The following is an 11,438-nucleotide window of genomic DNA, read 5'->3' on the forward strand; positions in this document are numbered from 1 at the left end:
GGGTGAAACGCAAGACTCTACTTTCGGCTCTCTCCCATTACGCGGCACTGGGGCTGAGACGAGCTCGGATTTTCAAGATACCGTGTTTCGGATAAGCGAATCGAAAATTCAGCTGGAAAATGGCGCGGTAATTATCCCTGCTGTTAACTTTCTCGAATAAATCCGCTCGTTAAAACGCGACGCCCATCCCCTGTTCTCATTAAAATCAAGAATAATTAAATCGGATATCGAATTCTCAAGACACGATATATATACAAATTTACCATTAACATTTCTTCCATTATCCCGTTCGCGTAAATGATTCCAATCGTCATCGATCCCATATCTATTACATTTATTAAAATATACAGGATATCAGAAAATATATGTAAGATATTTCGGAGACGAGAAAAATTTACCTACAAAAATGAGTCTTATCTTTCAAGTTAGAATTTTATTTTTCGTTAAAAACATGCTGATATCGATCAATGTGTCCCTCGCATATTTTGTTACAAACTTTACCGATATAATCATGCTGGCCGAGTCTCGTTAATAGCGTCAATGAAATTTCAAAATACTTCGTACACCATATATTCGTAAAAGGATGTCGATAAGTGTTCGAACATTTTCGTGAATCTGTACACGATCTACCCCCATGTAACAGAATAATGTAAAGTAATGAAAAGTAATAAAAACGGTAAAACTGTTCTCGTGGTTGAATGTAGACACACGAGCGCAAAAGATTGGTCTTTCTGCAGTAGTGGACAAACTAAGATTTAAAATTACTTCTCCATGAATATTAATACCGAACACTTTGTATTTGTACTAAACATTTTCTACTATGTTGCTAACAATCATCTATCCTGGGGTACAATTTCATTTATTCATTGCCCTTGTCAAGTATACTTCCATTTTATAGAATTATGGCACCTCTTCGTACTAATATCTCTTCAACATTCTTTTGTCCACCACTATTATATCCACGGATTCCGATCATCAATTTTCTATAATGAAACCAGCGAAAAGAATTCTGAAGAAGAATCATCCTCACACCCGTGGAAACACACACCCTAAACGCCCACCTTGCTGTCGAGGAAATCAGATTGCCGTCCGCCCTTCCGTTCCACGTCGCTCATTAGAATCCACGAGGGCAACAGTGAGAGCTGGATCCACGGGGCGCCTGGTAGCCGCGTTATCAATCAGCCTTATCGATAAAGGTCCCCGACCCCTGTGGTGGTCTGGTACACAAGACGCGTCCCCCGACTTTGTCGTCGTCTTGCGATGCCCGATAAACGCGTCGCGACGTCGTGACTTGCGGGAAAGACGAACACTATGAATCTGCTCGTGGACCGAGTTAATCCGGCGTTAATGCGCCGGGAAATTGGTAACGTTGCTCGTCGTCGAGGTCCAAGAACCAGCCACTTTCCTTTTTTAACCAGACGACGTTATTCATCATGAAAAAAAGCGGGATGACAACAAGGGATGAGAACGTCGAAGGGTGGCGAACGATTAATTTTAGAGATGGAAGAGCGTTGGCAACTATGGCACGATTTAGATGAAGGAGAATGAGAAAAGTAATGGCGATGGCGTAATTGTTCTTAGCTCGGGACCATTTTAGGAAGCTTTTTTATTCAAAAGAAGGAATAAATAGGTTTTTAGGAAGGTTTGTTTGGTTGTGTTCGATAATCGGCTTAAGTTCTCTTTACATTTTTAAATCTTCCGAGGTGCTTCTCTTAGATTCCTTATGGGACATCGTTGGTAGTGTCTCTAAAAGTTAATTGAAATAATGTAAACATTACGGTATCCGATTGCGGCTTATGAAGTTTCTAATTTTTAATGACTCGTGTTTTACTAAATCTTAAAAATCTTGCGTAGATGAATATTAAAATATTCAAGTTTTATATGAAATAAAATTTTCTGCTTTAAAATGGTACATGGTGATAAATATTCGCAAAGATAAAACTATTTATCGCCAGAAGAAAAGCTTCTCTGCTTATTTTAAATAAAAATTATAAATTTGTCGGACCGAGAATGAAAGGATAAAATGTCTCTTCCTCTTGCTTCCTAACGTAACTTGTCGATGAAGGTCTCTGTCTCGAGGACAAGAAAGAATACCGTCGTAATTATTCTTTCGCGGAAGAAATACAACGTGGCTAAATGTTTTAGTTCCTCCTTACACTCGTTTCCGTTCCCGTGTTTCGTCGTCTTAAACCGTTTCCAGCGCTATTTCAGCATGGCAAGCGTTTTAAACGGCGACCAGAAGTTGAATATCAAATAGTTGTCGCAAGGAAATTGGATATACATATTAACCTTCTCCCATAAACCCTCTATTTTCTCGTATTCCAAACGAACGAACGTGGTATCGATCGAACGTCTGAACTCGAGAAACTTAAAGCAGGCGTCCGGTGGAAAATTCGCGAGGAGAAAGGAAGATAGAAACGAGACTTCTTCATTGATACGTTATCGACGAGACTTTTATCGCGAAAGCAAAAGACGAATGGCGTTGTAATTATTCTTCGCTGAATCGCTCGCGGTCTCGTCGAGTGTTTTAAATCTCCCTCTCCTGTCCTTTCACCCTCTTCCACGATCTCCCAATCGTTCTCAACCCCTCCATCCTCCGTCGTTCGATTTTCTTTTCTTTTTTTTTTCTTCCGGCTCGTCGGTTTGGTACATCATGTATTTTACATCGACGAGTCTCCGGAGGAGCGAGCGACGAAAAACACGGAACCATCTCATGGAAATAGGATGTATTTACCCTTTTGTGCGTGCTAGAATCAATCAATCTTTCGGCGGGTTACGTTGGCTTGTTTTTCTCCGCGAGTAAGAAAACGCGCCGTCGCTCTATTGATCAAATATTGCGCGAAGAGGCTGGCAAAGTGGAAACGTCGGACGGCGAGAGAGAGCCGAGAAAATCGCGGATTTTTCGCTGCTTCATTCTGTAAATCGTCCATCGGATTTTTATCGCGGCGGTTTATTCGCGAATCGTTTTACATGACCACTTTTTTCCCCTTTCTCGCCTTTCTTTTTATTTCTTCTCTCTTCTTTTTTTTTTCTCCCCCGCCCCCTTCTTTTTTGTTGAATCCTGTGAACGATTCATTCCATTCGATAACAGGACATTTATTACACGAAAGGATATTGAACAGAGAGGAATCGGTGATGTAACGCTCGTAACGATCGTTACATGGTTAATTAGTGATCAGCGTGGCACACGTGTTATCTCTCGAACAAAGACCAGCCACGCGTTTTCATGACATTAACGGATCTACCGTGACTCTTCGTGTCTAATTATATGTCTTACCGCGCCTCCTCGACCATTGTCCGATCCAATCGGACATTTCTTGCGCGCTTTTAGCGTGTCGACTGCCAATCAAAGTGATCCATTATCCCGAACGATCGACGTCCCGGTCCTGTCACGTACCCGTACGAATCTTGACGATTCGGACGGCTGATTCCACCGAAAAAATGAAACACTACATCCCGTGAGACGTACTATGTCATCGATGTTGGTAGAAGGTATTTCGTTAATTTTCTTATGTTTTCTTTGGTAGACATTACCTACAGTCTCTATTTTATATATTTATCTTATGTATTTAAATTTCGCTTCAATTTACAAATATATATTATCGAATTATTTCTAAAGTGAAACAGCGTTATTATCAGGAAGATGAAGATGAGACAAAATACATAGAAATCAAGCTCGATTACTATCACATTTTTAAAACTGTACTATAATACTAGAACAATCGACTTGTGCACGTTTTTAAGTATATCATTGTTTTAACCAATTGAATTGCAACGTCATTTATAATTCTACAGTAGAACTGTAGAACATTGTCAACTACGAGAATCTCCTTCTGTACGAGTAACCATAATTAAAACGAAACTCAACGTTGATTTTGTCACAAGTTTCCATTAACTGCAAGGAAATTTGACAGTGTTAATTTTCCAGAAGAATTTTACATTTTCTAATTTTTCATATTCTATCACCCTCCTTTTGATTTGTCTTCCGATCGATGAATTTTCGTCGCGATTGATTAGGGGACGTACGCTTTCGACTAATCCTCTTCGATCCTAATCAAGATTTATTCTCGAAGGTGTCAGATCGTCGTAACAAGGCGGGTCCCTGTCGCGAGTCTTACGAGTTCCTCGATTGTCGCGTTAATTCCGGCATCATCCAGGGTATCGAGATTAAGGCGATTCGAAGCCGCGCTTAATTTGAGAACCCTCGTTTGCTGTCACGTGTAAACACACGGCCCCTCCGGCCAGATTTCCCATTAGATTAGAGAAATCAAAGGCTTATGCGTCTTGCCAGCACTCCGCCTCCTCCAAAAGCACTCCCTCAAGTATGCAGAATATACCCCCTCCCTCTCCATCATGGAATTTTCTCTTTAACGCCACTATTCTGGTTCTCGTCGCCTGAAATTTGCGAACACGCCCTCGTCGGATCCGAGGAATCAAGCAATTCTAATAAAATAATAGCCTCTATGTTTCTATTCTCCGTCTCTGCTTAGTTTCTTGGATTCCTTTCTTTCTTTTTCTATTTTTTTTTTTTTTTTGTTTCTGTTCTTTCACCTTTGCTCTTATAAAAATACGATATCTGGTTTCATTTTCAAAGATACTAGACCGCGATCATTGATTCAATCTTCGCATAGAAAATTTATTCAACGACGCTAAGTGTTTTTTTAAAAATGATCGCATCTGACAATTCCTAGTCGAATCTGCTGTATGAAACAGTTCTATCAATTTCAATATTTCTCTCATCTATCTTTGTTTCCTTTTTCAATCGCTGGAAATCTAGATATTTGTTTCTATTCTTACGATCCAATAGTTTATCGAATGTTTCCAATTATTTGTGAAATGCGATATCGATCAGATGGCCACCACAAGCTGCTGATTTCATAGGAATTTCTATAACCCTTCGCTTATACTCGCGCTGAACCACAATCTGCCCACGACAACACGTCATCTTTATTAATCTATCTTTGCCGACAAAATTGGTTCACGATCATTAATCCATTCTTTAGACGGAAAATTTGTTCAAAAACGCTAAACGATCGCCTCTGATGCATTAAAATAGCATTTCCTCCGACGTACCGCTGAAAAATAGCCGGCTATCGATTCGACGCGGCGTTTGTTAATCGTCGACAGAAAGCAATACGTTCACGGGGATGAAATCGAGCGTCGCACTTATCGCGGCCGATCTTTTCACCGCTCCACCCTGGTCTTTCCTTTTTTCAATCCCTTGGTTGATCCTCGAACGCGTATCCCAAGATTCACGTCCCGTTATGATTAATAACGTTTTCCAAAAAAGGAACAGTCAGCCGTATGACAGTCGAAACATGTTCGCCGCGAGTTCTCTGCGAGTGAGAGAGAGAAAGAGAGCATGGATCGCTTGAACCTCGCTTCAACCTCGCTTTAACCTCGTCCCTGTCAGTCCTACAACTTGGCAGATTTTGCGCCCCAATGACTACCTCCGCTTCACACGCACCTTTTTTTCCTGCTTACGTCGCGGCGATCCCTCGTTTGATGCGCGGGGTTTGGAGCTTTGAATTGTCTTTCTCGTGAAAGAGGGTTTATCGAGCGAATGTAGAGAGGTTAAGCTTTGAGTACGAGTATCGAGTTTTGGGGGTTGGTTTCTGTTTCTGCAAGCTTTCATGCTTGTTACTATGTATGTTGGAGTTGCAATATTCTCTTTTAGATGTATTTTTAGTGCAGTTAGCAGAGTCGGATTAAAGTTTTTGAGGACTGCGACTATTTACCAGTGGAAGCACCATTCATAGAAAAATGGGCGACCAGGGTAATGTTAAATGAAATAAATGTACGTAGAATAATATGAAACAAAATTTATTTTATAATAAGATATATCTAACACTTTTTAAAAGGCAATTCTTTTTTAATTTTTTTAAAATGGACGAGTGAATATACTCGTTGTAATCGTAACATAAAATAAATTTTTCTTGAATTATAGCCCCGATTCGCGCATGATCGATAAGCTTGTACAAAATACGTTAAAATTTCAACGAACAGAGGGTGCTGAATCTATTCTTTGGAACACGTGAGGGATGATTGAGAGAAAAATCGCGCGAGATCTCATTACTTTGGAGGCGAACTCGTGTTCGCTTCGGGAATTTCCATAGAAAACGAGAAAACATTCAGCTAGGATACACCGTCGAAACATTAATCCACGTCGGCGGCTACGTGATGACGCCTCCACCCCGCCATTGCTGCCGTTCCCACGACTCTTCGGCGAGAAGGGAAAAAAAGGCCTCGTTATGAACGTAAACAGGTACGTGGAAATACGTTTGACCTCGGCAACACTCGCGAAACTTCCCAGATTTCTTTTTATACGCTGTAACACGGTTGTGATTTCAGTGATGTGGGCGTAGGACTCGACGACGGACCAAAGTTTCGTGTAAATATTAATTTTCGGAGAATAAAGCCGGTACTCGAGAAACCAAGCCACACATAGTGTGTTGCTAGTGCATAATACCGCGCTAAACTGTGACTTTTCAGGTCGTCAAACCGCTCCATTGTTAGCCTTACTCACGTATGAGGGACTACTTGAAAGGAATCTTAGCCGCTGGGTTTCCGAAGGAAGCCGGAAGTGTACTTTGAATTTCGCGGATGCCGTGTGGTCAACTACCTCGACGATTATTTAAAGCACCGTTCTACCAAGACTTCGCTCGGTATATCGATCGATCGATGAACAACGAGCAACTTTCTCATCCGTTGTTTCAATTTTGTTTGGTATTTTCCTTGCCCGTCTGAAATAATGAAACGAGCCTGAACAACAATGACGATACCAACGATGACGCTCGAATTACGAGTAAGAATAAAACAATTATTCGACGCGAGACTCGTCAATCGGAGCATCGCCACAGCCACCAGGAATCGCGGCAGCTCGATAATGTTATCGATTCGCGATTCGGCCGTGGAACGCGCTTGCGTGCGCCGGGGTGCGTGCATGCGGAAGTGCACGCATCGCTGCACAATTCGTGATTGCACGCATATGCCGACGACTTGATGGCTCGAGCCGTCGTCGAACAAGGAAAATGGTAATTCGTGGTTTCGCGGTCTGTCGCGACGCAACGCGGTGGATAGGAATTCGATTAGAGAAAAAATAGAATAAAAAAGATATAGGGGTTGGTTGGTCAGGTCGAAGGCGGGAGGACGATTCGAGGCACTCGAATTTTCTCTCGCTCTTTGCAGAGAGGAAAAAAATCAAAGAAGCCGCGCGTTCCACCTCCCCAAGGCAGAGCGTGCAACAATAAAAGCCAGGGGGTTGTTCCTGGAGAGAGGGTCGAAACGCCACCCCACGGTGTTTAATGTTTTATGCCCGTATATATCCGCGTCCAACTTCAGACGGAGAGAACTCCATCCAGTCGCTGTTATATTTATCACTCTGTTCGCCCGCTACTTCCACCCTGTTATCGGTTAAATGGTTATTAAATGAATCGCTTTGAAACGAGCGCGCGCGCTTTCGCCGCACCCCTTTTTTCTGCCCTCTTCTTCTTCCTATCGGTTCATCTATCTGTGACTTTTCGACGTTCTTTAGGGTTCGGTTGCTTATGGATTATTTTGTTTGTCTCCCTCCAATTACTTATGTGGTATTTTTGAAATTGTTTTTCATCGCATTGCGATAGAGCTTGAGGTTTCGAATAATGAAATCCACCTTTCTGCTGATTCATCTGTCTGTGACTGTTAGATGTTCTTTAGAGTTCGATTGCTTATGGATTATTCTGTTCGTTTCTTTCTAATTATTTATTCGATATCTGTCAAATTGTTTTCTATTGAAGAATAATGAAATTTGAGGTTTTGGTTCGAATAAACGGATCTGTATTTGAATAAGCATTATACGAAACGTAATATAGACTGCAGGTATTTTATGCATTTACGGGAAATGTAAAGGTGCAATAGTGTACAGAATATACACGATATACAAGTAGGTTCATTATATCCAAAGTAAAGTACTTGTCACAATATCTAGAGAATGAAACAAATATCCATTTATGTTACGTTTCTTTAATTATATACATAGAAACGTGAAAGTGCATAGATATTGACAGTACAAGAACATTTAATGATATATTTGCTCGTATTACGCGTTCACTGTCCGCCGCAGCGACCGAAAGGAGAATAAGACAGCAAGCGTCAGCCGTTGTGCCGTAACAAACACAAGAGCGCATGATTAGTCGATTCTACTGAAAATCAAAATCATTAAGGCTATAGTTACGATGAATGGCGTTCTGGCACACTGTTGTTTTGAAGAGTACGTCGGAATAATCAAACTGTGTAATAAGTATACATACATACGTTTCAGTTTTCAGATGTTTCATTCGTTAGAATCCAGTTACGTATCCGTTGTGACGATAGCCCAGCAGATATTACGATTGCATCGTAGAAATTGTAAATTCTTGTTGAAACGGAAGAGATATTTCCCGTAATGAAAATTTTTGATAAGAAAAGTCGTTCGAAGGTGTTCGACAATTTGCAAGACCGCGTCTGAAAGCGATTCGGGACATTAAGTTTGAGGTGTGCTGTAAGTCAAGTACGAAGAGGCCTGGAATTTGCATGCATATCATGGTCGAAGGAGGATGCTTTGATCAGCCATCAAGAAATAAAGGGGAAATTCGAGCGGACCCTAAGTCGAAATTGATTTTACCATTTTGCCGCGTTCTCATTACCGCGCAGCGGTGGAGCCTCCAGCAAATCGCCGATCCACCCTTGTCCTTAATGCAAAACCGATTACCGAAAGTGGCCTGGGAGGAAGAAACGTAATTCCTGTACTATCGAAACACTGGATTATCACTGTGGAATCGTGGTCTTTTTAGACACCAGATAGAAACACGTAGTTTCTGACGCCTTCACACTCGATAGGAGGAAAGTTAAAGACTTCTCTCATAAAATACTTTAAATTTCACATTTTCATCCCGGAATCATGGCACGAATTCGCATATTTTTATTCATTTTCCTCAATACCTATGTTATAGTGGCGTGGACCGACAGAGAAGCATGACGACGAGCACTTATCTTCCCCTATCCTTTACGGCCACTAAAAAGTCGCGAAGAATTTCATCTATATTACACATAACATCGACCTCAACCCCTGAAGAATTATGGCTCGCATCTTTTAACTATCCAACCTCATAGACGTTCGTAATGAAATTTCCAACGTTATCTCGACCTGACATCCCGTTCGTCGTAAAACTGAAACGCGAGACAGAGAGTGAAACAGAATAAGGTTTGCTCAGCATCGATTCGACGATTCGAAGTATTCTGTGAAATCGAAACGAATCGTTGGCATCGTCGATAATTATGGCGATGTCGCGTCGTCAGAATTATCGCGACACTTGAAGAAGAACGAATCGATTCTACAGGATGGCGACTGAAGTTCGAAATAAATTCGCGGTTAACGTTTTGTGCCGTTGTCTCGATCGAGGGTTGCCACCCCTGCCAACAGACAACCGGGCATGCTGTTCGTTGGCTCGACATTCTATTTACTCTGGAGACGCCGATATTATGCAATCGATGGCGGCCTCGTGTCTTGTCGAGAGCATCGTCGTTCGACCACCGCCCCGTCCTGTTTTTCCATGTTTATTTATTCGTTCTGTTTAACCCTTCCGTTCGATTTCCACCTCGTGTTTTTTCAGGCGGATCTACGGTCATTGGTTAATGATTACCCATCGAATTTCTGTTGGCAACCTTCCGTGTTTATCATATTTTAAATTGTCGCAAATACAGCAAACATCGAGAAGGAAATTTCGTTGTTTTATATATTTTTCATATTTCATATATTTTTTATATCTCATATAATTTGCATTTTTAGCATCTTTCATGTTTTATATATTTTCGTATATTATGTATCATTCTGTACATCCCTTTACAGCCATAAATTTCCCACAAACGCATAAACATTCGCGGTCCATTCGCAAGCGAACAACGGTAAAAACAATTTTTCGAAGCTTCTACAGAAAAAAAACACGAGTTTCATTCCGTACCCTTTTACAGCCATAAATTTCCCACAAACGCATAAACATTCGCGGTCTATTCGCAACTCAAGAGCAGTAAAAACAATTTTTCGAGATTTCCATTAAAAAAACACGAGCGTCGAAAACCACGATTTCCATCCTATTGCATCGTGTCCGTCAGCATACGAATAGGAGCTTGTCCATCTTCCTCCGTTTCGCAGCTAACCGCTCATCAATCAAAGCAACATACATCTAAACGCGGTTTCCGCCGCTATGAAGCAATCATTATCCTTCTCGATGCATGATCCTCCCTCTCCACCATAAAATGAAAACAGCTCAACCAACCCAGGCGCTGACTTCACTCTGCCATATATTCGTTTTTACAGTTCGACGAAACGTGCGATCGAAGGATCGAAGTTTCCGATTTCTGCCTGCATGGTAACGTGACGACGAATCGTCAAACGCGAAAAGAAGCGACTCTCTACGAGGATGGTCCCATCGACCTCGCGAACTTCCATCGTAGGAACAGGCAAAACGATCTCTGCTCCCTCCTTTCTTTCAGCCGTGTGAGTTATAGGAACGGTTTGCGGTATCGTTCCAACTCGCCGTTGCATAGACGTTGCCCATATATTCGGCTGGTATTGCGCCGATATTGCACCCTGTCTCGTCGCCTCTGACCCGTCTCCATCCTCTATGCGACCTTGCGTATCTGAGTAGCCTTCTTTTGTTCCAGTATGATCACTTCTCATCGACTATTTCATTATTCCACTTCTGTGGATTTTCGTCAGAATTGGAAAGAATTTTTGGCAGTCACGTGTGTTTTGAGAACACTGTTCTCTCGCATTAAAAATGGGTTTATAGATTCGAGGGTTAAGATAATTAGGATTAAATAAGATTATTTAGAATTAGATTAAGATTCTTTCTTACATAGCTGCAGTTTCGTATCTTCACCAGTACTTAAAATTACCATCACATTATATCGCATATCGTTGACAAAGCATTCGATTATAGTATAGTATAGAATAATGATTGCTAATCTGCATTAGCTTTGAAAATTTACAGAGAAATTTGGTATATACACATATATTATATAATATTGATCGCATCTCTGCACTTAATACTTTTTAAGATCCAACTCATTGAGGGCTCAAGGAAGGAATTCTCAGAATAATACCATTCCAGGCAGCTGCAGCGATAATGTTCCTTGCAGACGCTGTATTCGAAACTTATTCGACGTTATAGTGCCCTAAAAGTGTCTCATCTTGACATAATCTGAGCATTCTACGTGTCTTACTTTAACTATACAGTATACGGAATATCCCATAGATGCAATCTTGCATGGAATTATCTCGCAAAGTATCGGTCATTCGAAAAAAGATTTCAAGTAGAAGTTATTCTATCTTAAGAGAGACATTTTATGACGGGCACAAATTTCACCTAGAATGAAAGAGTGCAATATTCTACAATCTTCTGTGGTACAATAGAATCTTT

This window comes from Bombus vosnesenskii, unplaced genomic scaffold, assembly GCF_011952255.1.
Source record: "Bombus vosnesenskii isolate JDL3184/JDL3185 unplaced genomic scaffold, Bvos_JDL3184-5_v1.1 scf7180000013266, whole genome shotgun sequence".
NCBI classification, from domain to species: domain Eukaryota; kingdom Metazoa; phylum Arthropoda; class Insecta; order Hymenoptera; family Apidae; genus Bombus; species Bombus vosnesenskii.